We start from the raw sequence: 26,758 nt of genomic DNA on the forward strand, positions 1-26,758 counted from the left end.
CTTAACGTGGCGGGGCACAGAGGTACTTGTGCCCACAGATCAAGTAGGAAGGCCAGGAATGTTAGACACACAGGGGTCTCTCTCTTCTTAATGAAGGGGAGAAAACACTTCTTTTCCTACCTAAAAGACTACGAGTGGCTTTTGTTAGTGACCTGGTGACCTTTTTTTGCTATCTGTGGAGGCACACCTCACACACCTCTTCCTGTAGAGGTAGACCTCACTCATCTCCTTAGGGGAAATGTCACAAGTACTTTGTGGACTGCTAACTTCTCTGCTATCTCAGTCAGAGACCACATTAGACTCTAGGCCTTTCACTATGGAACTCACCCTCATACGTACAGGCACTTTGTAAAGGAGTTTCTACAGAGTCACACCTTGAGCTTTACTGTGCTCCTGGAATGACTGTTGCCTGGGGACCTTTTCCCAAACTGTGCTGTGCTTTAAATATGCTGGCAATGAACCACCTGGCATTAACTTCATCTCTCTCACATCACTGCTTACATTGACACCTGCAGTGTTCTCCTCATTAATGAAACCAGGAGACCTCAAAGACCAGGAGAAAACTTCAAAGCAGCCAGAAGACAAAAATGGCCATCTCTGTAGGGAAGAACACTAGATGGGCAGCATACTTCAGGAATGGTAGAAGTCAGGACACGGCAGAATGATATCTTTAACACAGGAAAAGGTAATCATTGCTGACGTAGGGATTGGTGTCTACCTCTGTTATCATTCTATAATGGAGATGGGTAGCTCAGCAAACATTGCCAGTCAAGAGCTGTGACTGGGACTTCTTACTAAAAGGCTTTTGCTGAAGGATTTTTTTTTTTTTCTAGGCATTTAGTTCTGACTGCACATCAGAATCACAGGAGGAGACTTACAAAACGCCAGTGGTCTTGAGTAATTGTTTCGAGGTTCAGAAGGAGCATTGGAATAAAAAAATTTTTTGGGGGGGGGTGTGTTTTTGATGTGATGCATTGATATAAAGGAAGACTCAGTTCCTGAAGCATGTAATTGAACTCAGGGAAGAATAATGAACAAGTAAGTTCTAACGGTATGGGTCATCGAAGTTCTCATTGTCTGAATGAAGAAATAGCAAACAATATCAATGAAGAATCAAAAAAACAAAAAACAAAAGACAAAAAAAAAAAAAAAAAACCACCAAAACCCACCCAGATTACAGGTCTAAAATAATATGGAAGAGGGCAAAGCACTTGAGGCTCTTTTTATCACTCATGAGGAAGGGAGAATTACCGATCAGCAGCAATTAATTTAATATAAATGAACAGGAATTTAATATGTAGTTTCTGAACTGGAAGAGATGCTAATCTGGCTGGGGAGTGAGTGGGGAAAAGTATAGAATGTAGGGAGGTCTTACATATCTAGTGGCATGCGTTAGACATGGGGTGACAAGAGCAGAGGCAATGGAATTAGAAAGGGTGGGGGAGTTCCAGGAGGAGATACTGTGGCTTTAAGAATGCCTGGGACCTAGGGATGTGTTTCATAGGAGGGTGTAGTTGGAGAGGGTAGAGAGGATACTGCACATCCCCAATATAGCATTATCTTGAGTATTTTAAGCTATATGGTGCCCAAGGTACATAGAGGCGCTTGGGAGGATACAGGCCTGCAGAGGCAAGTCTCAAGGAGTACAAAGATGGCCACCAGGTGAGAAGAGAAACTCTTTGGGAAGAGTACGCTTCAGCCCTTGCTGCTACAAGCAAAAAGTATGTCAATCAGAGGTTAAGAGCTCAGCTGAACAGTCTCTGCATTTCTTTTTTTTTTAATTAATTATTTCTTAATTAATTCACTTTACAGCTCATTCGTAACCGCCTCCATCCTTGCCTCTTGGTCCCACCTTCCCTCCCTCATCCCCCATCCCCCCCCCCTACCCCTCAGAAAAGGGGAGCTGCTCCCCACCAACTGACCCCAGCACATCAAGTGGCATCAGGACTGAGAGAATCTTCTTTTCACGGTGGCCTGGCAAGGCATCTCCTGCAGAGGGAAGTAATCTAAAAGGATGCAGCAGAGTCCTTGTCAAAAACAGCCATGGCTCGCCTTACTAGAGGACCTACATGAAGGCTCAGCTGCCTATTGGGTACATCTGTGTAGGGGCCTTAGGTCCAGTCCATGCCTGGTCCTTGGTGAGTGCTTCAGTCTCCACAAGCCCCTCTGGGCCCTGGTTAGTTGGCTCTGTTGGTCTTCTTGTGGAGCTCCTGTCCCGTCCAGGTCTTTCTATCCTTCCCCTGACTTTTCCACAAGGCTCTCCACACAGCACCCAGTGTTTGGGTGTCAGTTTTAGCATCTGTTTTGTCCATCACTGGGTGGAGCCTCTCAGCGGACAGCTGTGCTAGCTTCCCATCTGCAAGCATAGCAGAATGCTGTTAATAGTGTCAGTGGATGGCTCTCTCCCATGGTTTGAGTCTCAGGTTGGACCTGGCATTGGTTGGATCTGTTTTATTTTTATCCCTACACATCTTGTAGGCAGGGTAAATTTTAGGCTGAAGTTTTTGTGGGTGGGTTGGTGTTCCCCTTCCTCCACTAGGAGTCCTGTCTGGTTAGAAATTGGCCTCTTCAGTCTCCATGACTCCTGCTACTAGGAGTCTCAGCTAGAATCACCTCCATATCCTCTCAGGAGCCTACCCTGCCATAGGTCCCCAGCTTGTCTCAGAGATGCTCCCACCCATGGTTTCTCTTCTTTCTGCAAGCCCCCTGTCCTCCCACCTCCGCTCTCCCCACACCTGATTCTCACCCTCATTTCCCTCAGGACTCCCTCTCCTATCCTGTTTGCCTCTCTTTAACCACTTCCGCTGTCTATTCTATTTCCCCTTCTCAGAGAGATCCAAGCATCTTCCCTTGGACTTTCCTTGATATTTAGCTTTTTTGAGGTCTATGAATTGTATGTAGTATGGTTATCCTGTACTATAGGTTAATATCCACTTATTAGTGAGTTCATGCCATGTGTGTCTTTCTGGGTTTGGGTTACCTCACACAGGATGATCTTTTCTAGTTCCATCCATTTGCCTGCAAATTTCATGATTTTCTTGTTTTTAATACTTGAGCAGTATTCCATTGTGTAAATATATCACAATTTCTTTTTTTAAAAATTTTTATTAATTTATTCTTGTTACATCTCAATGTTTATCCCATCCCTTGTATCCTTCCATTCCTCCCCCCCCCCATTTTCCCATTATTTCCCTCCCCTATGACTGTTCCTGAGGGGGATTACCTCCCCCTGTACATTCTCATAGGGTATCAAGTCTCTTCTTGGCAACCTGCTGTCCTTCCTCTGAGTGCCACGAGGTCTCCCCCTCCAGGGGACATGGTCAAATGATACCACAATTTCTTTATCCATTCTTTGGTTGAGGGACATCTGGGTTGTTTCCAGTTTCTGGCTATTATAAATAGAGCTGCTATGAACATAGTTGAGCAAATGTCCTTGTTGTGTGCTGGAGCATCTTTTGGGTATGTGCCTAGAAGTGGTATAGCTGGGTCTTGAGGTAGCACTATTCCCAATTTTCTGAGAAAATGCCAGATTGATTTCCAAAGTGGTTGCACAAGTTTGCACTCCCAGCAGCAATGAAGGAATGTTCTCCTTTCTCCACATTCTCACCAGCATGTGCTGTCACTTGAGTTTTTATCTTAGCCATTCTGATGGGTGTAAGATGGACTCTCAGAGCCATATTTATTTGCATTTCCCTGATGAGTAGGGGCATTGAGCATTTCTTTAAGTGTTTCTTGACCATTTGAGATCCCTCTGTTGAGAATTCTCTGTTCACCTTCTTTTACTATTTCTTATTCTAAGTGCCATGTAAAACTGAAAGAAGGCTGTTTTAGGTCACTTGATTGATTTGCTACACAGCATTGGGATAGTAATGGCAAAGGGGACATTCTAAAGAGTGTCACTTACATTCATCAATAAAAAGGGCATATATCTGTAAGTCTAGAACTGGGGAGATTGAGGCAGGAGGATCACAGGTTGAAGCCAGACGTGGGCTGCCTTAACAAGAGCCTGTCTAAAATAAAAAAATAAATAAAAATAAAAAGTTTGTTTCTTTCTAGGTACGATTACTCTAGGGACCCTGCATCCCACTGCCAGGAACTCATATCACTATGTGGCTTCCTTCATCTCTCCTTGTACTTTTTAATTGTGACCTTTCTAGTCTTCAACTTTCACCCTCAGCTTACAAACTTAGCTCAGAACATGTCCCTATAGTTTTGTCTTTCTCTCCATCTATTGGAATGCTCTTTAGTAGTCTAATTTCTATGATGCCATCATTCTGAGTGGCCTTCCTTCCTTCCTTCCTTCCTTCCTTCCTTCCTTCCTTCCTTCCTTCCTTCCTCCCTCCCTTCCTATTGTGCAGAGGGCTCTTCTGGCAATAAGAAACCAATCAGAATGACATGACTCTTGTTTGTGCTTTCAGATCTACCACATGGTGTCAGGAGGTGGCAATTGGTGAAGCAGTTGCATGCATAATTTGACAATAGCTGAAATAAGTTGACAAAGGAAAGGAACATGGTTCCACGTGAGCAGAGCGGGATGGACAGAAGATCAGGCATTGCCAAGGTTGAGACCATGTTGGAGAAGCAGAGGGAGAAGCAGTTGTAGGTCTTGTCTTCGGTTTTTGGTGGCTGCTAGCAGACCTTGGTTTTGATTGGCTAGTGCCGGTGGAGCTCCATGCTCTCCATCCTTATACAGCTATCTTCCCTCTCTGAGTTGCATCTTCAGATTCTTTCCTCCTCCTTATGTCTGCTTGTCTCTGTGTCTCTTCATCTATTCTTTTAATGTCACTACTCATATTGAATTAAGAATGTACCCTACTCTAACATGACTTCCTATTAATGAATTACATTTGTGATGACCCTATTTCCAAAGATGATCATATTCTGTGATTCCAGGAAGGACATGAATTTTGGGGAAAGGAACATTACTCAACACGACACATCACTCACCAGGAAATGTTAATGATTCTACTTGAAAAATATGTCCATGCCGTGATCACTGATCTTCACTTCTATCATGACCAGTCTGGAACAATCCACCTGAACTGTTGCAATAACCTTTCTGCTGGTCTCTCTGCTTCATCCTAAAGATCACATTCTTGGTTCAAAACCCTCCCATCTCTGGAAGTCCTCCCACTGGCCTGTTTGTCTGTCTGTCACCTTCTATCCTTCTACCCCATGTTGGTTAGTTTTTCTGTTCAACTGGGTCATCTAGGATGAGGAAATATCAATTGAGAAAATACCTCTATCATATTGGCCTATAGACAATCCGTGGGGAAGATTTTCCTGATTAATGATTGCACTGGGCTGGGCCAGCCTACTGTGAGCAGTGCCACCCCATGCCCATGGTCCTGAGCAGGCCATGGAGAGCAAGCCAGGGTCTATAGGTTTCTGTGTTGAGTTCTTTCCCTGAACTCCCTCACCGTTGGACTGTGAGTTGCTTTTGGTCAGTGTTTTATCATGGTAACAGGAAGGCAAAGTAGATCACTCCAACCATCTTCCCACATTTATCTATCCCAGCCTTGTACTTCTTGCCCTCTTTGAACATACTATGGTGCTGGCCCAGCTTCTCTGGGGTGTGCAGACACCATTGGGCACTGGGCTGACTAGCTGGTGGATTAGCAGGATCTCAGTCTGCTGGAGAGTGTGGGAGAAACAGCCTTCTCTGAGATGGTTTTCAGCGAAGCAGCTCTCTTTTATTGGGAGGTATAAGGGCTATATAAACCTTGGGGAAGTGGGTAGGGATTTTTGAGGGGAGTGTACATCGTTGCCTGGGGCTGAGGTGCTGGGGATGCTTCATTTGCACGAGAAGGAATTCCAAGTGAGAGCTGGACATGTCCTTATAAGGAAATAGGAAGTTTTAACTTGAAACTGGGCCAGCAGGCTATGTGACTACCTCAAGGGTGATGGGGTGGGGGTGGGATGGAGTGGGAGGGTGGGGGGGGGGTAAGGGTCTGGGTAGGGGTGGTGGGGGGAGGGAGTGGGGTAGAGGTAGGGCTGGGGAGGTGGGGGGGAGGGGAGGGTAGGGGTGGAGTATGAGGGTTTGGGGATGTGGGAGTGTCGAAAGGCTACAAGCATAGGGCATGTAGGCCCAGAACAGGAAGGAAATGGTCCTTACTCTTGCTAGTCTTAAAATGAGATTTTCAGGGTTTGGACAAATCTCTACCTTATTCTTTCTCTGGGCTAACTTCCCTGGTCTCATGACTCATGGGTTCATGTTCCTGCCTTGAGGAGCCAATCTGGCAGCTGCATTAGATTGTTAGAACTATTTTATAATCCTTTACTAGAAAGTATTTTGTGCTTTCTAATTTCTTCTTCCTTCAGTGAATTTAGCTATTCCTTGGCTTGACAGCATTGGTAGAAGCATAACATGTTAGAGTTAAGCTGGGGTCACTTTGCTGGCTTCAGCTGTGTGCTAAGGAAGCCCAGCTCCCCAACTCCTTTCCTGACAACATCTAAGAGCTACGTTGACACAAAATTAGGGCTTTCTCCCTCAGTTGCCAAAAGGTTGAACTATAATAACCCAGCATGAATTCCCTAGTGCTGGGGGGTGCCCAATGAGAGTTTGCTGTGCAGACTTTCAAGGTTTAGCTGTGAGTAGAGACTGAGAAGTCTAGAGAGACTGCCATTTTTTTGGTGAGCTCCACGCTCTCTAGGGCCTTGGGTTCTGGCCCTAGACCATGTGACACGGTGATTCTACCTCTGAGAGAAATGGAGCAGTTCCATGCTGAGAGGCACTCTGTGACCTTACATACAAGGCTGGTAGGAAGTGAGCAGTTTTATCTCCTTCCTTCTCTCTCTCTCTTTGCCATTTGTAGTTCAAGTTTTATTTACTAAAATCTTATTATTACCAGCCTAGTGGCATGAATCAGAATTAGTGAAAACCAAATGAAAGACATTTCTGGTCATAATGCAAGTGTTTTTTAAGAGAATGTAGGGTTTTTTTTTCCTTCTTCTTCTTCTTGCAGCCAGCAAGGCTGGCTAAGTGCTTCTGAGCTGACATTCGTCTAAGCCTGCTTTAATGAACAGATAACTCATTTATAATTAGCAGTGCCAATTAATTGGCATGCAAACAATTAAAGTGATTAAAGTGCTAAAGTTCTTAAGAACAGTTTTTCCTAAGTAGGTTATAGACAAACCTTCCCTGACCCTGTGTCTTGTTTACATGATTAAACTGCTGAAGAAGCCTTTCTCCATGGATGTTACACAAAGAAGTTTTAACTCAGCCTTGGTCAGCCATCTCTGGTTTGCAATTAGTGATAGAGGATTTATCACACTCTGAATTGCCAAATAAACACTTAAACATATAAGTTATGTGTACTTGTGGGCCCTTTATATATTAATACCCACCCTCTACCCTTGGCCAGTGTCTCGGTGAATTTGAAGCAGCCAATATCTCATATAGGTCACTTTCAAGTATATCTATCTCATAGACTAGGAAAAACTGTGGAATTTTTTTTGCATTATTTCTGGTTTTTATTTGTGTGTGTGTGTGTGTGTGTGTGTGTGTGTGTGTGTGTTGTGATATGTGTATTCATGTGTGGGGAAAGTCCAGAGACAGAGGGTGTATGTCCTGTTTTATTGCTCTCTGACCTATTTTTTTTATTTTAATTTAATTTTATTAATTTATTCATATTACATCTCAATGCTTATCCCATCCCTTGTATCTCTGACCTATTCCTTTGTGACAGGGCCTGCCACTGAAGCCGGAGCTGGGCTGGTAGCCAGCAAGTCACTGTGATCCTCCTGCCTCTGCTCCCTCTCTGCCCGTCACTGGGGTTGCAGATGCAGTCCCTCCCAGACTTCTACATGGGTGCCAGGATCTGAATTTGGAAGGCATGGCTGTACTGCCTGAGCCACATCGCAGCCCACGTTACTTTAGCTTTTTGAGTAAATGCCATGTGTATTTAAGGTGTGCAGTATCACATTTTGAGGCATTTTCTCCTTGAGAATGTCTGTGTTTTTTCCTCTTGAACTAAAGCAGATTGTTGACTTGCCTGTAACCAACAGAATGTACCAGAAATGGCATTATATAATTTCTGAGGCTAAGTCAAAAGAGACATTGCAATTTCTACCTTGTCTACTGACACATGCATTTAAATAGTATTTTTTGAGAATTTCATACAGACTGTATTTACATAATTTCTACCCTTCCTTTTCTCCCTTCAACTCCTCATGAGCTCCCTACTGCCTTTCAAATCATGACCTATCTTCTTTAATTCTATGTTTATGTCTACTGTTGAGTCCATTTAGTATTGCAGCTACACTGTGAGAAGCCCCAGGTCACATGGAGAAATGTGTATAGGTGTCCTGGTTGGCAGCCCCAGCAGGGAGCCTGCTGGCAAGCTGAATCTGCCCCTGAGATGAGCACAAATGGCTGGCACCTCCAAGCTTCATGCTTCTCATGGTGAGACCCTTGTCAGGACAGGGCAGAGACAAGCTATCTCACTTGTGCTCTTTCTAAATTTTGGGCCCACAAAAATCTGTGACCACAATAAAATGGCCATTGTTTTATGTCTTTTTTTTTTTTCATTGTGGTATATGATTTTTTTCTTTTTTAATATTTTCAAAAAAATTTTTTACATATAGTTATATTCTTACACATAGATACAATAAACTACATACAGCAGGGAGAATCATGAAACAATCAGGAATTATATAGATGTTACATTCATAGTGTTTTGTCTATTTGTATTTGGCAGCCTTGAAGAAAACGTCTTTCCTATTTTGGTGGGTCTACAACTCTGAATGTAAATCAATATCTATCATATCTCATCTCTATCAAACTAAAAACATCTATCAAGACCTAAAAACATCTTAACCCCTAAACAACTAAGCTTAATTGTAAAACTAAACTATCTGGTCTTCAACTCCATCAGAGACTTGAGAAGGAATAAAATTAATTACCTGAGTAAACAGGAAGTGCTGGTTAGAAGTTTCCAAAATGAAAAAAAAAAAAAAAAAATTGACAGAGACAGTCTGCTGCCTGAACAGTCACCCAAAACTCTCTGTAACATTGGGGCATCATCTTCAGACTTCTGACCCAGTATATCTGACATATATATTTGTGAAACAGGAACTATTGAGGGGCTTGCTTACCCTGTATTGGCAGAGTTTGGCCATCAACTCTGCCTGCATTCAAGCTTGCCCATTTGAAGCCATCTCCACAAGGAGGTTCTTTGATGCTTATCATCTTCTTTGAGGTAGGCTGGGTCTTGCCAGGAGTCAACCTGTCTTATTGTAAATGAATCTTTAAATTAGTAAAAACATCTTTAAATGACATATTTTTCAGGTCTCTGAGATTTTAAAGACCTTATCTAATAATTTGACCTTATCTATCTATAGTCTCATATCTATCTGCTAATCCTAGGATGTATATTCTTGTCATATAAATAAACTAATAATTGACATGACCATGAGTTGATCAACTAACAATTAACTTGTATAACTTACTTATCCTAAACAGCCTGCAATAGCACTTTCAAAGTATTGGAGGGAAACCTTGATTCTACTTGAGTTGTATGGGTGCCATACCTCATATTAGAGTAGAAATATATATGTATATATATATATATATAATGTGTAGGAAGAATAATATTAAATTTGAATTCTATAGCAATGTATCAAAATTAAACTTATTTTGCATCAGTATACAAAATTCCATACCGATGAATTAAAAATAACCATTTTTGTGAGTGACACTTAAGGCCTTAAGTTGAGGAGTAGATTCAATAATCTACTTTTTGTCCCTATCATTCCTATATATTTATATATCCCCTTTTCTGCTTTTCAACCCCTATCTCCAATGTTGTCTTTCACCAGCAGTAATTGGAAGAAAGGGTTTATCTTTTACACTTCAAGTTGTAACAAAATGCCCCACCTTGATTTTTCCCCCATGAACTTTTTTGCGGGGGGGCAGTGAAAGTATTCTATTTGCCCTTGAATGTCTTTCATTGTGCTGTTTGCACTTTTTAGTTTTAAATAAAATCTCCCCAAGCTCATTGGAAGGGTTGGAATTTGGATCTTCTTTGGTAAGTTTTTAACTGGGGGTAGGGTGGGGAGGAGCAGAGGTTAGTCTCAGCTGTCCTGATGGTTGAGACTCAGGCCTACATTAGAGGCTGTTGTGAGGGTTTGGGAAACTGTAGGACACTTTCCTGACAGAGTCAGCCCCTAGTTAAATGACCAAGAAGAGTCAAAACTTTCAGAGACACGTTACGTATCCCCCAGCCTGTTTCCCATTTATCTAAATTAGAGTGTGCAGTATTCTTAGAGAGTACGTGTGGGCCCCGGGCACAGACACATTCGTTATCTGCTCTTGTTGTATAGACGACCCTATGTTCTCAGGGGGTACCATTATTGCATAAGGGAAACAACAGCAATAACCAAACATACTCAATTCAAAGCAGACAGATAATAAAAAAAAATCCCCAAACCCTAATCATGTCTATTTCACCTATGGACATTTATGTAAAAGATCATGAGTCCAGGCATTAAGCAGAAATCTACTGGGTATGCTGATCTGCTGCAAACCTGCAAGTTTGAGGAGAAAGGCTCACCTTTCTTTGGCTGGGCTTCACCCAGAAATGGAGGGAAACTGATGCAGAGACCCACAGCCAAACATTAGGCAGAGCTTGGGGGACCCTGTGGAAGAAGAGGAAGAAGGATTCTGGGAGCCAAAGGGGTCAAGGACACCACAAGAAAACTCATAGAATCAACTGATCTGGGCTTATAGGGGCTCACAGAGACTGAATCAACAACCAGGAAATATGCGTGGGGCTGACCTAGGTCCTCTGCATATATGCTACAGTTGGGTAGCTTGGTCTTCTTGTGGGACTCCTAACAGTGGAAGCAAGGGCCGTCTATGACTCTTTTGCCAGCGTTTGGGATGATTTTTCTCATACTGGGTTGCCTTGTTCAACCTTAATATGAGGGGAGGTACCTAGTCTTACTGCAACTTGATATGCCATGTTTGGTTGATATCGGTAGGAGGCCTGTCCTTTCTGAAGAGAAATAGAGGGAGGGAGGGAGGGGGAGAGAGAGAGAGAGAGAGAGAGAGAGAGAGAGAGAGAGAGAGAGAGAGAGAGAGAGAGAGAGAGGATGCAGGTGGAGGTGGGGTGGGGAATGGGGGCCAGAGGGACTGGAGGACAGGATGGAGGGGAAAATGTGGTTAGTCAGTTGGTCAGTCAATAGGGATACACACACACACACACACACACACACACACACACACACACACACACACACACACACGTATGTATTTAAAGAAGCTGTAGTTTTTCCCACAAACAAGAACTCATTGTTCCACAGCATATGCCTGCCATTTCTGAGGTTCCATGGTGCTACAAATAAGCAGCCCTCTCTCCAGAAGCCTGTAGAAGCTAGAGCACGTGGCCTTCCAAATCACAAGTAGTGACTTTGGTTCTCACTGAAATAAGAAGGCTGCCAGGTTTGGCTGCTGACAAGTGTCATCATTAGAAATGAGCAGGTAAACAGCTGCTGACCATTTCCTAAAGACCAGGCTCTGTCTCTAAGGGCTCCATAAGCTTATCCAGTCCTCAGGAAAGCTTTGCAGTAAGTGTTCCAGTGCCTCTGTGCCACTGTTATATCAGTCTATGTTGCAAGCGAGTCATTGTTTTAGATTTCAGGGTTTGTAGCTGTGTGATATAGCTAATTACTTTTCTCCTCCAATAGCATGAAAATAAAGCCATCAGATAATGGGGAGACAATGCCCAAAATTGATATCTTATGCAACCAAATAAAACCTCAGTTCTAGGAAAAAAAAAAAAAGTGTTCCAGTTCCACTGTGATGCTACAGGCAATGACTTTTCTAAGGAAGCCCAGTGATTTTCTATTTCTTTGCTTGTGTCTGGGGCTTAGCTGAGACCACTGGTCCTAACACATGCCACAACGGAAGAAGTTTTTAGTACCAGGCTTGCTGATCCCCTTCTGTCTACTTCTGTCTAGTGTAGCATGGGGTAGGAGTGGACACACTTAGTATTTAGCCACGATTAAGAGAAATGCTAAGAGACAGCGCTAAGAACAGGGGATCCATTCAGAATCTCCGCGCTTGTGCAGGAGTCGACTGGGTTTTCCCACATAAGACAGAATCCTGACACCTACTTAGCACCTTAGTTTTACACACAGATTTTCAAATTTGACAATAAGATAGGAAGGGTGGGCATTTACATATCCACTTGTGTTTGTGGAAGCAGAGCTCTCTCTTTCCAGGAAATTGTCTTCGTTGCTCTCCATCTTCCTTTCCAGTTCTTTTCCCTTTTCCTTTTAGCTGCTTCCCCGCCAGAGAACAAGAACAAGAAATGCCATTCTGGGAAATTGAAGCCATAAGAACGAAAGCACACTGCCTTTGGGCAGTAAGCCATAAGTCACTGAGATTGGTAGATGGCTGTCCTTGCTCATGTTCCAGGAAGCAGCCGTCACAAATGTAGCCTTTGTCGAACAAGAGTAACCTGGGAAATTGTAACATGAGATCACCTAATGGTAGCAGCTTTTGAATGATAAGGTAACTGATAAGGCCTATTGAGAAAGGAGCACTGAGACTAGGAATTTGAAAGATTTCCTTTAAGGTCTGAAGGCAGCGTGATCTGACTTTGGATGACCTACGCTGCTTCTTTCGACTGAAATATTCCCTCCAGTGGAGGAAAGCAATTCATCAAGCAACAGAGCTGGAAGTAATTCGCTGAAAGAACATCCAGTGGGCTGGCCCGTGCTCTCTAGTTACCCAGAAGAGATCTTGTAATTTGGCCTGCCAAGTGCAGACAGTAGGCCAGGTTCTCCAGTGGTGGCCATCTTTCTGGGAACCCACGTGGGCACTGGTCTGTTACTCTGTTGACTGTAACTCCTATTCCCCAGCCTACTGTTGCCTGACTCTCTCTGCCACAGGTGATAGAGATCATGAGCCTGCTCAGTTGCCAAGCAGATACTGTGCTTCTACTCTGAGGTCCTCACCTGTAAAAGGGTCCTCACTGTGAACGCTGGGAGCTAACAGGGACTGTGATCTCGTCTAATACCCTGTGAGTCTGCATATTTCTGGAAAGATGTTTCAGAGCTACCCAGTCTTAGAGACTCTCAAACTTATTTAGGCTTGCACCACAAAGAAAGATGGAGTTGCTCCTATACGGTGCCCGTGCTGGTTAAGCTTTTGTCAACTGGATACAAACAAGAGTCACCTTGAGAGAGGAAATTTCCATGGAGGGATTGCCTTAATGAGATTGGCCTGTGGACATGTTTATGGGAGTTTTCTTGATTAATAATAACACGAGAAGGCCCAACCCATTATGGATGATGGGCAGGTGGTCCCGGGCTGTATAAGAAAGCAAGAGGGACAAGCCAGTCAGCAAACAGCCTTCCTTCATAGTCTCTGCTTTAGTTCCTGCCCCCAGGTTCCTTCCTCAAGCAACTTCCATCAATGTTGGACTACGACCAGCAAGCCAAATAAAGTATTTTCTTTTTAAAGTTGCTTTTGGTTAGTGTTTTATTAGCAATATAAAACCAACCAACCAACCAACAACCAACCAACCACCAACCAACCAACCAACCAACCAACCAACCAATAAAACAGGACGGTACCTGAGAGGCTCTTCTGAACATAGACTACACTAAGGTTTTGAAGGAAGGAAATCACATGGGTAGAACAGCATCTTAGGAAACAAGAACACTAGGGAATTAAGAAGGGAGATCCCCTTAGGGATGAGTTATTATCGTTCTGGACACTGGGAAATTGGTAAGAATGACAGTGAACTTTGGCTTCTTGGGTGCTCCTTAGAGACGCCTCCTGGGGTCTACTCACTTCACCTTGAAGAGTGACCCATAGCCACTGAGCCTGACAAAGAAGTTAGGCTAGAAAGGCAGATCCCTAATCACTGGATTTAGCACTCCCAAGAGTCCATTAAGAAGAAGTCACAAAGCAAATGGACCTAGGATTCTGGATTACTGGAAATTAGCAATCTAGGCTTTGGGGGAAAGAGTAGAGGCTGGAGTATTTGATTGTTGAAGAAGCGCATTTACGGTATCTTGCTGGCACAGAAGGTTTGGTGAGCACAGACATAGGGGGAGGGAAAGTGTCGCTTGCACTGCTCTTGGATGGAGGTAGGTGGCGTCTACGTGGGATGGTGCCTGCATCAGGACCCTACCACATTGGTCAGGATTACATGAGATCATATATGCAATATATTATCTTTATAGTGTTAACAGGTATAACTAGCAACTCTAGTACAATGTGCTTTAATTTTACTCAGTTGGTGGTCTATGGTAGAGTTAGGTCTTTCATTGATATTTCAAAGTCAGAAGAGCTCATGGAGCCAAGGCATAAATAAATGCAAGGTTAGGGCCAGGCAAGTATCATGTACATGTTAATCAGGGTGATGCTGGAAATTAGGGAGGATTGGAAACCATGGGAACCTGGAGGACTTAATGTCATATGCAGTAGCAGCAGTAGCCCTACTTTAGCTGATAGTAGACCCAAAAATTATAGTTCTTTTGATTATTTAAGAAAAGTCAGAATACAGAATTTTTTTTTTTTCAAGTTGGCTTTTACAGTTTAAAAATTATCATACGACAAACAGGATGTGTTCCGGCTTTATGGAACATTCTATCTGTCAGTCTGAGAGATACTCTTCTCTGATACAGGAGTCTCTTCTATGGCTCTCCTGCCTGGGCTATTTAGCAAATGCACATGGTATGGCATTTTTGTCTTTCCTAAGTCCTGCATCACTGGCAGCATCATCTATTATCTAACATTGTAAATCTGAAGCAGGCCTGGGTCAATAAGGCTGGGGTTACAGCCACTTGCTGGTTTTATTTTTCCTGTTTCAGCAATAATTGGAATACACACAGATCTTTGTCCTCCACCTAACACCACTCTACTCCAGGTCTGATTTTGTATTTGAACAGTTGGAGGAATTATTCGTTTCTCTTGTTTACCTCCATGCCATTGATGCCAGATCAGTGCCTAATCCCATAAAACCTATGGAAAGCAGGATTTGCTGTTATGCTGAAAATCCCAGGCAGCACTAAAATGTAAATACAGGCTATGGGACTTAGGTGGTTACCTAAAACCTCACACTTGGGATGATGTACTGCTCTGTTGTCTTAACATTTTTGATATATTTATATTTTTTAATATTTTCAACTCACACCAGCCTTATAGATTATAGAGTTGTGCTGCACAAGCGTAGCAGAGTTGGAACTTGTGGTTTGAATATGAAGTGTCCTACTAAATGACTAACGTGTCATAGACTTGGCTTCCCTCTAGCACTGCTTCTGAGAGGTGATTAAATCACAAAGGAACAGATTTCATCCATGGACTATTGGGATGGTTGGAAGAAGTAAGCTAAGGGGTGTGTGCATTTGAAGGGAACATCTTTCCCTAGTCTTTTTCTTCTGTATCTCCTTGCTCCCTGGCTGCTGTGGAGTGAGCAGTTTTTCTTACATTCTCCTGGTATACTGTCTCATCTTACATCCCAAGCAACGGATCCAGATGACCTTGGACAGAAACCTCTGAAACTATGAAACTAGACAAAATTTTGTTCCCATAACTTATTTGTGTCATGTATTTTGTTAGAGAAATGAAAATTCAGCTAGTACAGAGTCATGCCCAATAAACAGATTTTGGGGTGGAGACCTTCTACAACTTGTGATTTTATGTGTGTAAACTGTAGAAACTAAAGAACATAGAAATTATGTTCTGACCATTAAAAGAGGGAAGTTTTCCCTACTGCTTTATGGCAAGTGGGGAAGGTGGGTTTGTTGTGATATGACCATCTTCCGAAGTCTAGAATGAGGGGACATAAATAGGCATGGAATTAAGTGCGCATGACCAAACACAATAGAGGAATCTGAAGACAATATCCCAGTGGGAGGAGAGGAGATCAAAATTATTTCCTGATTATTTTATGTAAGCAAACTTCTGTTATAATTGAGGAACAAGAATAAGAATAGATTTGCTGATGAATTTTAGTTAGCTCTGGAAGATTAGAACACACTATCAAACAAAGCCCTGGCTGGAGCTCTGTGAGCTTCTTTGGGGTTGGTAACACAATCAATTCTAATTTTGTTGCCTCTTTATCCATTATATATATTATAATGATGCAGAAATCTCAATTCTTGGGCTTGGAGGTTAGTGGGACAATCCAATAGAAAAAGCCTTAAAAATGAGGTCTTGGGCTACACGCATTGCTTGTAGGCCACAAAGAAATCAAGCTGGAGCTGGGCTTTACTTTTCTCTTTGGCGGATAGCCCTCACCATGCCAAAAACATTATATAGGCTGCTGGGGAGAGATTTTATTAACAGTGTTAGTCAGTTGTGGGCCATGTGTGCAAGAATACCAATCTGCCAGGTAAGATGACTCCCTTGTACATTAGTGGCAAATCTGTTATGGGGTAATCAGCTTATTTCTGATTAAATTTTATGCTCACCCCCACAGGAGAGAATTCGTAGCTGGTATCATCCAAAATTTTTGGCCAGGAAGATCTTAGGCTCCACTTGGGGAAGCTATTGTTGTTGTTTTGCCAAATGGGCATGATGTACCTGTTAAGTTGCTATCTAAATAACTTTAAATAACCACGGTTATGCCTGTAGATTAGTGATTGTGGGGCTGGAAAGCCATGTAACCAGGGGAGTAAGAGTGAAGTTGAGATGCGTGCAACCCTTGAAAATTTCATCCTGAGACCAGCAGGAGTAGACTGCTTCCTCTCTGCTCTGGGCCAGCATGTCCCAGCTCAAGTATGCCTTACAACTCCCACTTCTGCTACTCTTTAGGTGGTCATGTAGCCTGGTGGCCAGGAAGCACCTTGAATTCCCCTTCATGCAAATGAAGCATTCCTGGTACCTTGGCCTCAGCCAATGTTGTACACTCACCCTGAAAACCCCTACCCACTCTCCAAGGTTTATATAGCCCTATTGTCCACCCCCAATAAAGAGAGGTGTCTCACTGAAAACTGTCTCTGGAGAAGGCTGTTTCTCTCACACTTGTGCCAACAGAGATCCTGTGTAAGCCACCTGCCCTGGCTAAGTTTCACTTCCTTCAGTCCAGCCTGGTTGACCATGTGCCTGGATACCCTGAGGGGAAAAGCAGACCTGGCATGGCAAGGGACCAATTGTGGCCAAAGAAGATTCTTTTTTTTTTTTTTTTTTTTTTTTTTTTTTTTTTTTTTTTTACTGATCACTTATGAATGCAGAGTCAGATAACTGGCCAAAGTACTGAGAATAAAGTGACTACTGATGTCTTGGTCTTAAATAGGTCATCTACACAATTCTTCCTGCAAGACTGAGGGAACATCTCAGAAGAGGGGCCAGAAAAAAAATCAGGAGCCGGGCCCAGGGGTCCCGCTTAAACTAAGGCACCAGCCAAGGACAATACAGGCGGTAAACTTTAAACCCCTACCCAGATCTAGCCAATGGACAGGACATTCTCCACAGTTGAGTGGAGAGTGGGATATGACTTTCTCACGTACTCTGGTGCCTCATATTTGACCATGTCCCCTGGAGGGGGGGACCTGGTGGCACTCAGAGGAAGGACAGCAGGTACCCTATGAGCATATACAGGGGGAGGTAATCCCCCTCAGGAACAGTCATAGGGGAGGGGAATAAGGGGAAAATGGGAGGGAGAAAAGAATGGGAGGATACAAGGCATGGGATAACCATTGAGATATAACAATAATAAATTAATAAAATAAAAAAAAATCAAGAGCCAAGACTATTCAAGGGAAGAATAGTCTGAAAGGCTGACCTCTGGATATGACATAGCTGTGGCACTTTTGAACTCACAGCATCTTTGATTACCTTCACAATATGTCCTCAAGGTATGGGCTGCCAATACTCTGTCACGGAAGGGAGAGGAGTTCATGGGACCCTATCTTCCTCCAAGGAGACTCTTTCAGGGGTCTAGCCAATGGTAAGGTTCCCCATGATTCTGTAAAGAAATCCTCATTCAAAAGATGTTTCTTAGAAAGACATTTGTACTTTTTCTTCTGAGAACTCTGTTCAGGCCCATAGCCCACTTCTTAACTGAGTTGTTCATTTTCTTAGTGGTTTTTTTTTTTTTTTTTGAGGTTCTTGTATATTCTAGCCGCTAATCCTCTGTCAGATGTGTAGCTGGCAAGGATTGTTTTTTCTTTCTGTAGGGTGCCTCTTCAGTCAGTAAGGAGTTTCCTTTGCAGAAGCTTTTTAATTTCATGAAGTCCCACTTATTGATGGTCTTATTTCCTGCGTGACCATAATCCTATTCAGAAAGTTCTTAGCTCAGCCTATATCATGAAGCACATTTCCTATCTTTCTTCCCAATGCAAACCAAGACTACTGTGAGATTCACTTTCCCCTAGTCAGAATGGCTAAGATTAAGAAAACAAATGCTGGCAAGGATGTGTGAAACCACATACACTGTTGTCAGGAGTGCAATTTGGTGCAGTCACTGCAGATTCAGTGCGGCACTTCCTTAGAAAACTAGAAATATATCTATCATGTAGCCCAGCTATTACCACAACTGGGCATATACCTAAAGGACTCTATTTCCCGATACAGATGCATGTGCTTATCCATGTTTATAGATGCTCTATTCACCGTAGTTAGGACATGGAAAACAACCAAGATGTACATGAACTGGTGGACGGATAATGAGAATATGTGGTACCTATATACAATGGCATTTTATCCAGCTGTAACAAAACACAAGGACCATGAAATTTGAAAGCAAATGTATGGAGCCGGAAATGTCCTGAATGAGGTTAACGCAGACTCAGGAAAACATCATATGTTCTCATTCATAAGCTGATCTCAGCATTAAATCTTTTATTTCTGTGTTTAATTTGGAGTACCCGTTGAATCCAGGAAACTAGAAGGGAACAATTGATAGCAGAGGGGGGAGGGGGGGAGAAGAAAGATCTAAAGGAAGGTGGTGGTCGTAGAACCCCAGGTAATGTGAAAGGGGAAGAGAGAATAACGAGGAGAGAGCTTTAAGTGGGGGGAGGGGGAGGGCTGGGATTAAACTCTAAGGATGTTAAGAAAAACACCCTGTAATGAAACGTTTTATTTTAGAAGATGGAATGTCATATAAAAGGTCTAGTTGGAGTTGCCTTACACAGGGGGCTATGTTCATTCCAGAAGCCAGACTTTGCCACATAAAAATCCCAGTGCCAGGTGTGAGATGCCCTCCCTTGAGTTGGAGGTGTCCTAGAGACCATCTAAACAACACAGGATATTGGAACTGCTCTTGGTTGTCTGCTAGAACTTGATAGTAAGACCCTATTGCTGAAAATACCATACACGTTGATCATAGGACATTGAAAAATCAAGTCAATACTAACCAGGAAGCTTCATCTCTCTTGATTAGCTCTCATAGTACTGGCAGGGGGGGTTCTATGCAGACTACTGCGGGAAAGGTTAGCAGTAGTCTTATCCAAGCTATGAACTTTGTAAACTACAATAATGACTGGCTTGACACTCTGTGCCCATGGCTTCCAGAGTGGCACAAATGATATGAGAACATCCACTTGCTTTGTGCCACACAGGATGGAGAGAACATGTACCTCATTCTGAAAATCTAGCCAAGAACTCATGGTTGGGGAGCTCACAGGCTCCAGGGGCGAGTCTAGTCCTGTTATTCTGCTAAATGGACATTGTATTGAAGTAAGTGCCCTCTAGATCTGCGTTTCTCCAGCCATAGATCAGGGCAGTTCTCAGACTCACCAGAGAAGCTTCTTTGTGCAGTAGATGGTGATTAATGCAAAAACTCGCAGTTAGTCAAAGGGCAGACAATAAATGACTGTGGCATGCTCAGCTGCAAATAGGACATCTGTATAGCAACCCCTCCCCAAGGCTAAAGGACCATCTTGGAAGAAGTGGTACAGCCTAAGAGGAAGGGGCTGTACCGATAAACCTACAGAGATGTAAGCACCCATAAATTCACAGCGGCTGTTTCTGCCTGCACACAATTATTAAGTCAGGCAACATTCTAGCATGGAATGCGAAGGGGGCCAAGCTATGGACAGTTGATGGCTTCTGGGGGAGGGAGGGATAGCCAGTTTTCTTTAAGGGGTGGGGTGGTTCCTGGTAGGTAGACCACACTCCAGTGGATGCTGCCACAGCCAGAAGTATATGGGTAGCACAAACTGGAGTTCATAGGTTATAAAAAAAAAAAAAAACAACACCAAAAAACCCAAAGAACACAAAGTTCAGGGAGGTTATGAGTGTTGGGAAGAATTTGGGAGAATTAAGGGGTGAATATGGTCAAATACACTATATGAAATTCTCATTAACTAGCTAGCTAACTAACTAACTAACCAACTAACTAATTAACTAACTGTAGAAGAAAAGCTAATTGTGAAGGGAAAAGGAACCAATGAAAATGGGAGAGGAGAAGCCGAACATGGTGGTGCACACCTTTAATCCCATCACTCTAGGAGGCAGAGGCAGGTGGATCTCTGTGAGTTCAAGGCCAGCCTGGTCCACAAAGTGAGTCAAGGACAGACAGGGCTACAATTGAGTAGGAATATGATTGAAATATGTTAGGAACATGCATGAAGATGTCATAATAAACCTCACTATTATGTATAATTAATATATGCTAATAAAATAAACAATAAAAAACCAGTTCTTATGCTTTGGTTTTGGGCTTTTATGGAAGGGTTTGAGGAGTACAGCATTAAACATGATGTGAGAAAAAGAGGAAATCATGTTAGTGCCTTCCTAAGTCACATATAGCTGCAGATCATGAATTTGTTCTGCAAAACTGGCAAACTAGCTCAGGTGACCATTTGACAATGACTACAGCAACCTATCTATCTGGGTTCTAACAAGAAAGCAAGCGTCTCTCTCATGACAATCCTACCATTACTAAATTCTAATGCTCAAATCTTGGGATCTAGAATTACATTAACTGTGTAGATAAATTTTAGAGAGACTTGACATCATTTATGACAGCAAGTTCTCCCATCCAAGAACACAGACTGTTCCTCAACTGGTTCAATTATTATTTTTATGTCCTTTGGTGAAAATTTATGATCCTTTTTTTAAATTTAGGCCTGTTTATTTCTTATTAACTTTGTCTCTAGATGTTTCATTTTTTTCAATGCTATTTTGAATGCAATCGTTTCCCATTATGTTTTCTAACTAATTACCTAGTTCTTACTGGCATACTGAAAAGCTATTTTTATGTATTTATTTTGTAATTGCTACTGAACTATTTTATTAGTTCATATAGTTTTATATCTTTGGGGAGTAACTAATCATGCAATATAGAATATGCAGCATAACTGTGCAAGTAGTCCTTCTAGCAGCAATAAAAAGCATACTTGGTGATTATACATCTTTTACATGGAGGCAAGATACAGTGGAACATTCTGCATCTCCGTTCTGTTAGGAGACAATCCTTCATGGCTCTGCTTTACTTATGCACACATTTTTTTTTTATTTTGCTTTTTGAGATTGTGTCATTCTAGGTAGCACCAGCTTACCCTGAACTTGAGATCATCACTCCTCAGCCCCCTAAATGCTGAGATAATGGGCATATGCCACCAGGCCCAATTCTATGTAAATAATTTGGCCTAGGCACTTTGTATTATCCTTAATTTCCTGTTCAAGATTGTTTGTAGATAGAGTAAATTATCTCAGAAGAAAACGGTGGTAGTGACCTTAACGGCAAAGGGCAGATTCAGAGTTCTTAAGATCAAAGTTCTTCTATAATACCTCATCATAATGATGGTATTCTCAAGACCTCTTTCCACCCTCAGTTAGGAACTGGTACCACAATGCAGACAATAATGCTGTCTACTGCTAATGATGCAACCAATAAATTGTCCTTTATAGCTTGCTTATTCAGAAATCTTTCTTCTACCAGCATCTGTAAAATGTGCCAGGATAACTTGCTAGCTAGCAAATAGGGTATAATCTCATATTCTCATGTTTTAGGTATTTTTGGTGATGAGGACAGAGACATGCCTTTATGGAAAAGGAAAGATGAAGACCTGGTAGTTTTATAACTGGCACCTGGGGAAAGCATATTGTAGTAGAGGTTGTGGCTTCTTTTTATTTATTTTTCTTTTTTAAAAAAATTTTTTATTAGTTTATTCTTGTTACATCTCAATGTTTATCCCATCCCTTGTATCCTCCCATTCTTCCCCCCCCCATTTTCCTATTATTCCCCTCCTCTATGACTGTTCCTGAGGGGGATTACCTCCCCCGTATATGCTCATAGGGTATCAAGTCTCTTCTTGGCAACCTGCTGTCCTTCTTCTGAGTGCCACCAGGTCTCCCCCTCCAGGGGACATGGGTCAAATGTGAGGCACCAGAGTACATGAGAAAGTCATATCCCATTCTCCACTCAACTGTGGAGAATGTTCTGACCATTGGCTAGATCTGGGTAGGGGTTTAAAGTTTACCGCCTGTATTGTCCTTGGCTGGTGCCTTAGTTTGAGCAGGACCCCTGGGTCCAAATCTGCCTATCATAATGTTCTACTTGTAGGTTGAGGTTGTGGCTTCTTAAAAAATAAAACAAAACCAAAACTCAGTTACATGTGGGATATGGGGCTGGCTTTGTCCATAGTTGTTAACTATAATTACCCTGTGTGGTCTTTGCTAGATGAGATAGCTGAACTCAGAGCTGAGGACTCTGAGAGGGATAAATATCAGAGCCTAGACACAGAGAGGATGCTTTGAGAGAACGCTTTAAGGAGATGCTCTGAGGAAGAAGAAGGCTGCAGGTGGCTTGTCCTGCTGCCCCATTTGCTGTTTTGCTGGTTAGCTGGACTGCTAGCTATCCTGACAACTGAGATTGGTATTGCCTCAAAGAAACTGACAACCCTAATGTGTCTCTTCTAACTTTCTTTCTCTCCTACCTAGTGTTGGAGGTTTGGAGGGAAGGTAGAGGCATAAGAAATCCCAATAAATTAAGGTAGATAAAAAAGTAGCGTTAACAGTATATGAAATTGGTATCAAACATGTTCTTTAAATAGTATGGCCAATTGGCCAATAAATGGTCCTCCACTTTATTGCCCATTAGTGAGAATAAATTAGGGGTGGGGTGGCAGAAGTGATTCCAGAGTGAGTTCCAGGAAATAACTTCAAACTCAGCAGGCTAAATGACGTCCTAATTGGTGCTAATTGTCCCCAGGCAGGGGATTTTACTTTTAGGTGCAGTGGTCAGGCAGAAAACAGCTCTGTTGGAGTGAGTAGTGCTAAGGTTTGCTCTGAGCAGCAACATGGTTCCACTCCACTCAGATAACAGTTGCAGGAATGCACACCTATTTTAGGCATAAAGGAGAGAGGTCCTATTAAAATGTGCAGGAGTCATTAATGCTATGCTGAACACTTAGAAGACAAAGGGTGAGTGTGCCAAGGTAGGATGACCACAGCTGGGAGTTTCATGGCCCAGCTTTGTCAAATTTAGATCCAAAGGGAACCAAAAAGGGAAGAGATATTTGCGGCTGCGAGTAGGATCTGCGGCAGGAGGAGCTTCTCGGAGGATCTTCCTTCATCGTCTAACTCCTCTCCTCATCTCCTTCCTCCTTTCCGCTTCTTCATTCTCTCTCCTCCTCTTCCTTCTTCTTTTCTTTTTCTTCCTCCTCCTCTTCCTTCTTCTTCTCTTCTTCTTCTTCTTCTTCTTCTTCTTCTTCTTCTTCTTCTTCTTCCTCCTCCTCCTCCTCCTTCTTTCTTCTTCTCCTCCTCCCCTCCTCTTTCTCTTTTTCCTTTGATGAGTTCTAGCTGCTATAATGGAGCTTGGTCCCTTTAGGAGGATTTCCCTGATAAACACAAACTCCTGTGGGGTTCCATAGTTGCAATATTTGGACTGTAATTACCTAGTGAATGGTGAATTGTACATTGGGTGTACAGTGTTAATAAAGGTGACTGGCTACAGAATAAGAGTCTAAACCAAAGCAATCTAGATGTATTCTTGTGAACTGCTCAACTACGCTGGAAAATCTGAGCTCTTTTGTTGAAATCAGGCAAGGGCTAAAATGATGTTCTGTTGGTAATGGCGTAGCCCAGGGGTCAGCAAGCTTTCTCTGTAAAGGGCTAGATAGTAAATATTTTAAGCTTTGTGGACCATGTTTTCTCTGCTACTGAAGCATAAAACCAGCCATAGGCATTATGTGGACAAATGGATGTGGCTTTGTCCCAATAAAACCTTACTTACAGAAGTAGGCAGCAAGCTGGCATGCTCCACAGGCTGTAGCTTGCTGCCCCCTGGCACAACAGATGTCTTGGGTTAAGGTGGCATCTTCAGAGAAGGCTGCGTCTGTGTATGGCAAGCTTAAGTCAGCAAAGGGGTGCAAATCCCTTGGCTTCAAGCAAAGAGGGATGTGTATAAAGAGATGCTCAGGGAAGAAGTGTCCAAGGCCGAGGTAGCTTGTACCAACCATCAGGGCTTTGTTGTCTGAGACAGAGCATTAGGTGGGTAGAAAATGCTGTTCATTTGTGTGAGCCATGATGCTGAAAATCAAATGCAGATGAGAAACAGTTCTGCCCTCCTGTCTTTCTGATCCCTATCTACCTAATTTCAGAGAAGGATGATTAAATGTGGGCAGCATTCTGTCAAAGAGGAGCACATGGTGGGGAGTTTTAGGAGAGGAGTGGCCCCGAGCTTGTAGGACTGATGGGCATGAGTGGCCCCGAGCTTGTGGGACCGATGGGCATGAGTGGCTCCGAGCTTGTGGGACTGATGGGCATGAGTGCCGACGTTACTGTCTTCGGATCTGTAGAATAAAGAAGCCCCGGATTCAGCTGTTTGTTTATGGCACTTGGATAACGATTATGTTGGGAAATGCTGAAGATTTCTTTTTTCGTTTTTAATGCTATTAACATCTGGGGATTAAGATTGGTTCATTCTAATGTGGAACATCTTCATTATATATTGGAAGGAGTCCCTAAGTGCAATTTGCTCTAGTGTAAGTTTAGTGTGTCACCTTTCTTCTACGGCCTCCTTTCTTTCTTTCTTTCTTTCTTTCTTTCTTTCTTTCTTTCTTTCTTTCTTTCTTTCTCTCTCTCTTTCTTAACAGATCATGTAGTGCTGGAGGGTATTAGGTTGAATATCTTTCTAAAATTCTTATGTTGAAACATAGACTCACCCAATGTGATTGTACTTAGATACAAACCTTTGAAGAAGTAATTAAGGTGGTCATGGTGCATATACCTGTAATTCCAGTTACTTAGGAAGCTGAAGCAGGGGACCAATGAATTTTGAGAGTTATTCGGGGGAACTTAGTGAGACTTTGTCATAAAAAAGGAAGAAGCAATGAAAAATAAAGACAGTTAAATTACCAGTGTTCATCCTTAGCAGAAGGAAAGAGACCCCAGAGGTATGCCTGCACAGATCAAAAGGCCAAAAATACAGTATAAAAGAGACAACCTACAAACCAAAGAGGAGCCTCAGGAAGCGTCATAGTTACATAAGCCCTAGCAGATGACTACAGCTGACAGGTCAGAAATCTCAGACTCCGAAGACCTGATGCTAGTTTTATCACACTTATGTCAGCAGGGTTGGCTGATACACATTGGCATGTTACACATCTCACAAAACGAAGATTCAGTAGAAAAGAGCAATTAGGAAAAAAATTCTAGCTCTTCCGATTTCACCCCCATCTTTAACCCATCACACACACACACACACACACACACACACACACACACACACACACACACACAAATTTAAAAAAGAAGGAAAAAAAAAAGGAAAGAAAAAAATTGGCTCAGCATCTTAGCTTCATTGTGGAATTCTCAGAACAGAAACACTAGAGGTTCCATCACCAGCTGGTTCCCTGTTGTAAGCTATGTTTTCTTCCTCAGTGCTACTTCCTAGAGGAAAACTGATGAGTCATTTGAGCATACCTTACAGGCATGTCTCTCTAGGGTCGTAGTCAAACAACAGATAAGGTGGTATTAAAGTCTTGTCACCTGACGGCAGCTGAAGCGCTTAAGAATACTACTACTTTGAGGCATTTAGATCAGCCTCAGCTTGTTTATTTAGGGTTGGTGTGGCTACAGAACTGCCTTAGATCTTCTAGTGGGCTATGGAGTCTGTGCAATCGCTAGCATATCCTGATATGCTTGGATTAATATTTGGGTCAAGTTGAAAGCTTAATACAAAAACTCAAGGAGAAAGCCAAAAATGGACCATGATGATTTATGATATTTGTTCAACTAATTGAGTCTGTATAACAAGACGTTCAGCTTTCAATAATGACACAGACACCTTTTATTAATATGAAGGCTTGACTTAGCTTAGACTTGTTCCCAACTTGCTCATATAACTTAAATTAACCTGTTTGTACTAATCTACATTTTGCCATGTGGCTCATTACCTCTTCTCAGTCTTGACACCTGTTTTTTTCCTCTGTGTCTGGTTGGTGAATTCCCTGCACCTGATTCTTTCCCAGAGTTCCTATCTCTGTACACAAGTCTTGCCTCTCCTCTCCTGCCTGTTATAGGCCACTTAGCTCTTTGTTAAATCATTCAGAAGGTGATGGAGAAGATGTTTACAAAATACTGAGACAGGTGATGCTTCGTAAAAATAACAACACCAAAATCTGGCTGGTACAGAAATCAGTATTTGAATAATACAAAGACAACCTTTACACAGTGTACACAAGAGATTATCCCAACATCTTCCCCAATACAAACCTCTTCCTCTAACATCTATAAACTATATATAATAAGAACAATTATGAAAACTATCAGGTAAGAATCACATTCACAATGCCTAGTCCATTTGCATTTGGCAACCTTTGATAAAGTATTATGCTATCTATCCTA

The sequence above is a fragment of the Acomys russatus genome, chromosome 32 (assembly GCF_903995435.1).
Source record: "Acomys russatus chromosome 32, mAcoRus1.1, whole genome shotgun sequence".
NCBI lineage: Eukaryota > Metazoa > Chordata > Mammalia > Rodentia > Muridae > Acomys > Acomys russatus.